A 6,731-nucleotide genomic window follows, 5' to 3' on the forward strand; every position below is an offset into this window, starting at 1 on the left:
ATCGAGTGCGCCTTCAGGTGTGAAACCCTTCCACCTGACGCCATGGGAGCGGGTTCGGTGGAAGGAGCCGATGAGTTCGGCTTCAAGGGTCGCCTTGATCTCGTCATGTTTCTTCTTGAGCTCATCAGGCAGATCCTCGTACGTGACCGGAGTGTCTTCCGCCATCTCGGATGTAGATGGCGATGTTGTGGATGTCGTTGACTGTCCCACCGGGCGTGCCAGAATGTGTTGACGTCAGAAACCCCCTGGCGGGCAGAGACGGTCAACACGGTAGAGCCGGGAACAACTAGGGCTGCGGCTGGCCCCAGTCCCTCAGAGCGACGGCCCGCAAAGCCTCCCTGGTCGCACGCGCCGATGTTTATCACAAGGGCGTGCCACCCGACCTATACCCGGTCGGGAAGGTGTGGATGATGCCTCGCTTAGTTTCTCGCGGGGCACACACGTAAACGTTAAATACGAGCCTCGATCGGCTCTCGGGTTATCCCGTGAATCGGCTCAAAGAGCCGATCCACCCATGATTCGGACGAGGTGTCCGAATATATGGTGGTCCCGCTTGATCAAGGTAAAGCTAATGAGATCTACGACGATTTAGGGTTTTCACCGCATAATCGGATCATCCTACTCAGGATTGGGCCTCGCGCTCGCGCACGGTGACCATAAGCCGATCCTAGACAGGGCCTAAAAACCAACACGAGGTTGATCCCCGGAACATCCGTTCTAGGACTAGCAAACGCCACCCTACACGCCGCTGGATCCTCCGACCCCTTGTAAGGCCTAACTATTGCAGATATTAAACTAATCCTTGTAGAACAAGGATCAATCGTAACGGATCAGATCTACTAAACTATGATCAAGCGGGGTGCCGCCCCTACACCTAAGATAGGTGTAAGGGCGGCTAGACATGCAAGGGTTGCACTACGAAAGCATGTAATATGAAGAACAATGCTAACCCTAACATGTCTAAGATAACTACGTTGCTCGCCATCAAAAAGGCTTCGATGACGAGCAACGCATGAACAACGTGGGCAGGCTTGTGCTGCCTAGATCGCAAGATGCGATCTAGGCAGCATGATGCTTACCGGTAGAAACCCTCGAGACGAAGGGGTTGGCGATGCGCCGAGATTTGTTTGTGGTTGAACGTTGGTTGTTGTTTATTCCATAAACCCTAGATACATATTTATAGTCCAGGGGACTTTCTAATGTGGGCGTGCACCAAACCGTGCACGAGTCAGATTCTAACTTCTAAACTAAGATGCGATCTAATATGTTACAGATACACGGGCAATTAAGCCCAACTTGGTATAAAAGGCCGATTCACGTATTTCTCCTATATATATATTCTTCACGTCCATCTTGATCGCGGCCCACCTCTGACTCGGTCAAATTCTGGTGATAACAGGTACCAATCAAACATCTCATTTAATCCTTGTCTTGATTTTTTTTACCATTCATGTCTGAATCTGCTTTCGCTTACAATCAGATTGTAGAGCTGCAAGACCACCCATTTTACGCTCTGGTTTTCTACGCAGGTCTGATATTGGCAGCGACTGAACGCATGAGAACACTTGCAAATATCAATGGTGGTGCTGGCCGGAGCTTCTCAGTAGTGTAAGTTGCACATTTACAAATTTCTCCAAAGCGGTTACGGGGATATGCCTAAGCTGAGAGATCCGTCTTTTCTGTAGGAAGTGGCTAAGCTCCTCGTCATCTTATAATGGTTTGCTAAATTTTTTTTTTTTTTAGAACACAGTACATGAAAGCATAGCGTCGGTTAAATCCTGAAATAAATCCAGGTAAATGCAAACACTAGTGCCAAGTCTAGGACTTGAACCTGGGTGGGCTGGTTTCACCACAAGGAACCTAACCACCAGAGCCAAGCTCTGTTTGCAATGGTTTGCTAATTATTTTGGCTGTTCTGAGATTACCGTACTAAACACTTCATTGAAGGTACAACCTGTTTGTGTATGCAAAGTTCTTTGACATGCCCCCTTATATTGCCATGGTATGCCGCAATGTGGAACTGTGGTGAAATAGATGATAACCTGTTAGAATGTTTTATAAATTCCAAGTTTTTTATTTTACCAGTTAACAGTTTCAGTCTGATATACATGGCAGCTTACACTTACAGACATTCACACATGAGATTTACATCAGTGGGTCACGGGCAACGAAATGTTTTGCCTAAGCTGCATTACACCCTCAGACTCTACGTGACAACATCACTGTACAGAGTTTACAAATCAAAATAAAAAAGGAATGGAGAAAGTACTTGGTGTCCAAACATGCAGCCTACCGTGCCTGATACTGAACAACATAAATCAGACCCTGAAACCTAAGTTACAATGACACAAAACCATGATGGTACATGACCTAAACTTCATTAGAAAATGTGCATGAACTAAAAGCTTCAGTAACCTGGTCCTTGAAATGGGTTGGCGCTAGGCTCTGGTATAGGGAGGAGATCATCTTGCCATATCGATGGTTCGTCGACAGTGTTCGGCACATCATTGGAGTAACGCATCCTTGGCATGCTTTCTTGGAATTGAGTAGGAAAAGATTGTTGCAGCAGAAGGTTGTGTTGACTAGAAGTTGACGCCTCCAAGGCGCGGCCGCCGTTGAATGACATGTCAGCTTGTGCGTGGCTATGGTTGTTCACTTGACTTGATCCTGGAAAAAGATGAGCAAAAGGTGAGTCAAATATCATGTCTGTTCCATTTTGCATCCTGTCGTGTTTGTTTCAATTGCTCACCTGCAAAACGCCAGTCTAGCGGATTGCAGTCCCACTGCAAAGAGGTAAAATAATTAGCTCACAAGTTTGAGCACCCCCGGTTCACTTCACCATGTGATTATATGTTCGGAAAAATGGTGGAGGGACTTGTGGTTTTCACTCACCGCATTTCCGTGAGAAGAAATCATCAGTCCTGGAGATTGGTCCCAATAAGGAACCGCAGAGGTTGAAGGCTGCTGATGACCAAGTGGTGTAATTCCTTCACCTGAAAAAGGTTTCTGGTGAAAAATGAGCATACAAAAGCCATTCTGCATCCCATGCAGAAAATAAAGGAGAAAAAGATAGAGGGGAGCAGGAACACACAAGTACCTTGGAAATAATCTGTGCTAGCTGTGTTCTGATCACCATGAACACATGCATCACCCAAATTGAATATCCCATCGTGGTGAAATGGTTCAGTGGCATGGTCGATCCTATCATGACGCCGATATTCGCTCGCTGCTGTTCAGTGAAACAACAGATCCAAGCTCAAGAGTTCAGGCCCTTGTGCATATATAGTGAGGAAGATGGAGTCAACAAGGGTCAGAAAACCCTTGTGGTCTGGCTAACCTTGAAGCGCTGCATCTGGTGCAAGAACTGGCATGCTCATGAAAGAATTTTCTCTAGAGGGAACTGGCACAGGAAGACCTTCATTCATCACATAGTTAAATGGAGTGCTGTCCAATTCATTGCGTGCAAGCTCCTTCAACTCATTCGTTAGAGCCTGCAACAAGAAAAAACATTTCTTCAATTTATTGAAGCTGCCGAAAACATAGATGCTAACTTCAGAATGTAACCTTTTGAGCTGCATCAAAATTGTTTTGTGCGACGTAACCACCATTAAAGCCTGCCCCAACAAGGTCATGTACGCAATTGAAAAATAGCACCACATTTGCTACTTCGTTGCAGTATGCTATTAGCTGATGGCTGTCTGCGAGATAGCACTCCCTTGCATGCTTAACCATTTTTTCCCAGGAGTTGTTCAGCTTCTTCATCTGGAGGACCTGCGTGTCGAGATATTTGCAGCAACATTAATTTGTCATGGTGATGATAAAATAATACAACAGATGCAAAATGAGAAAATAAAACCGGTGCAACTTTTTTACATCTTTGCGAAGCTTGTTTGCATCGTTATTCAAGGCCTTCAATAAGTCCTTCACTGTGAAGATTTCAGCATTCTGAAGCCTTTTGTGGTAAGTTCCATCTTTGGAGATTTCCTCCAAACGATACACTTCATCGTCCAATTCTGGAGGGTGCCTCTTCTCATTTGCTGAAACAAACAAATTCAATGTGTCATAATGTTGATATAGGACTGAACGAGGAGCCCAATTGAAAGAAAAAACTTTCTAACTAGCAACAGAAATAAATCTGACTGACGACATCAATCTATATATTTGTACCTTCGTTCCTGCGATCCAACACAGTGACCGGTTTCATTACAGCTTCCTGAACTCGATCAGCAGGCTTTCCATCCATACATACTCTTGCTGCAACGACAAACTTCCTACTGCGAGTCCTGGATGATCCTTCTTTGAAGCGAATCACCCCGCCAAAGGAGGCCTCCCCATTGTTCAACCACACACTGCAATCACCCCCCAACACGAACCCTTGCCCATGCCGACCTTGCGCTACGTGGCTGTTGAACTCCTCTTCGGGCCAGCTCTCCCGACCGTCGTTGCAGAAGTCGCCACGGAGGACAAGCATCTCGACTTTCGCCTTCGAGAGCGGGCCATCCCTGATCATGTTGCCATCACCATCAAAGATGCCAATCCGGATAGCTGAATTGCTCTCAGATGTGATGCTCTTCTCGGTGTAAATGGGAGTCTTCAGGCCATCCAGGAAGCGCAAGTGAAATTTGGCGTTAGATCCACTCGCAGTGGCACTCTGCTCTTGTCTGAGCACAAACATCGATGGTGGTAAACTCGTGAGTATGTTAATTTTGAATTTAACATCCACATACAAGGTGCTATACATTACAGAAATGATAACACAATCGACAAAAGGACAAATAATGGATAGTCAACATTTCAGTGTGAGACCAAAAATGAAGGAAGAAAACCATGGACCAAGTGCAACGACATATCTGTTACCTTGGTTGTTGATCATCATGTCGATTGGAAAGCAAACGCGCCAATTTCTTCTGCAATTTTTACATGACAAATGTACTGTGGGCAACAATAATTCTATGAAATAAGGATGAACATCTAAGTAAGTTAATTTAGAAACATATGAATCTAACCACTTCAAGGCTGATGCCCTCCATTTTTTCCCCAAATTTTTCTAATTTCCCCTCCATCTTCTCCAATTTTCCCTCGAATTTGCTGAGACAGTAGAAAAGAAACGACAGTTAAGTGTTTTGTTTACCAAAAATAAAAGTAAAAATAAAAGGAACATGCAAAGCTTGCAAATTATCACTGAAAGAAGAACTACGACAAGTTGAAGAAATCATGTGAATGCATCACGACACAAAAAGGATATTAGTATGAAAAGATTTATCAGCTCACTTATAAATGGTACCGGTATTTTGGTCTCTTCAAATAATTAAGCGTTTTGATAATGAGCGCATTTAAAAAAAAATGAGTGAATGGTTTTCCTGTTGCATCGCGTGTTTCTGTTGCACTGTTTCTACTGCAACATGAATTTCTAGTTTTTTACTGCACTTAAGGTAACTACAACAGAATGTTCGAGAAATACAGTACAGTCTTACCTAAAGAAAGAAAATGAAGCTTAGCCTTGAGCCTGCTCTGGAGTGCGTAAATTTCGTAATTTAACAGATAAAATGCTAATAAACGTTTAATATGAAGTCAAGTAGTGGGGCCATATGCATGGATTGATGCAGAGGCCGGGCTACCCCTTTTCGAAAAAAAGTTTAGAAAGCCAAGTGCATAATGAGAACACTTGCTATATTCTTTTGAAACAACAGCTTAACAGAGAAAAGATCGTTACCTCATCATAAGAGTCTGGGCCTTCTGGAATCGCTGAAACTACACAAGCACAAAGGAATAAACATAATGAGTACACACAACAAATCGATAGGGAGCCATAAATCTCGTTGGCGCCAGGTGAATTACTGGTTGAAAAAATCCAGCAGAAATGAGTTTAACTGAGACCAGAACGAATTAGTTGTTGCGTGAAATGAGTTAAACTGAAACCAGAAGGAATTAGTTGTTGCGTGGATCCGAGAGCGCTAGCTCACCATGCGACCGATCTGGGAGATGCTTTCCACCACCGTTGTCCTGCAATCGGTCCTGCGATTTGCACAAATGGGCAGGGACAGAAGAATCAGAAATCAAGAAACAGAGCTCAGCTCAGGATACAGCGGATGGGTCGAGAAGCGGCAGATGCGGATAGAAGCGCGCACATTCGCAGAAAAAAGAGCACGACGAGCACGATCCGCCGCATCAGGCACTTCCCCGGCGACGCGGGGGGAACCGGTAAACCGGCGGAGGCTCCGGTGACGAACGCCACGCGCAGGCGCTTCAGCCCCTCCCGGCTTGCCCCTGCGCCGGCGCCCGAGAGGGCCAGCTCCCTCTTCGGCGGCACCATGGCACCAGCAACGAATCTTTCCTCTCTCGGACGGTCTCTGGTACCAATTAAGTTCTTTCTTGGACGACTCCAAGAAGGAAGAAGGTGGCTTTCTCTGGTCTGGGAGGAAGAGGAAAGAAGAAGAGGAATCGGGGGCCCTTCAGCTGACGACTCCGGCGGGTCTTATGGTGCCGGTCGTTGGGACGTGAAGCACGACGTGGAGTTGGTAGGCCCGGAGGCGAGAGCTCGACGGAGACTGACGCCAAGTCAAGTCGTCCCCAGTTCACTACTTGGCTAGCTCGCCTCGCTCGTAGCCGCGGGCGGCGGGAAAGCGCGGGCTATCTATATTTGTTTGTTCGTTTGATCCGTTCGTGCACGCGTAGATTCGCTGGCGCGGCCAAGTCGCCGAGACACGTACGGCGACCGATCAGTGCTTCTT

General features: G+C 46.0%; 1 pseudogene; it reads right to left on the reverse strand.

Annotated features, from left to right (window-relative positions):
- Positions 1 to 2,053: 2,053 nt before the first annotated feature.
- On the reverse strand, positions 2,054 to 6,416 carry LOC124655194 (annotated as a pseudogene).
- Positions 6,417 to 6,731: the final 315 nt, after the last annotated feature.

Source organism: Lolium rigidum, chromosome 5 (assembly GCF_022539505.1).
Source record: "Lolium rigidum isolate FL_2022 chromosome 5, APGP_CSIRO_Lrig_0.1, whole genome shotgun sequence".
Classification (NCBI taxonomy): Eukaryota; Viridiplantae; Streptophyta; class Magnoliopsida; order Poales; family Poaceae; genus Lolium; species Lolium rigidum.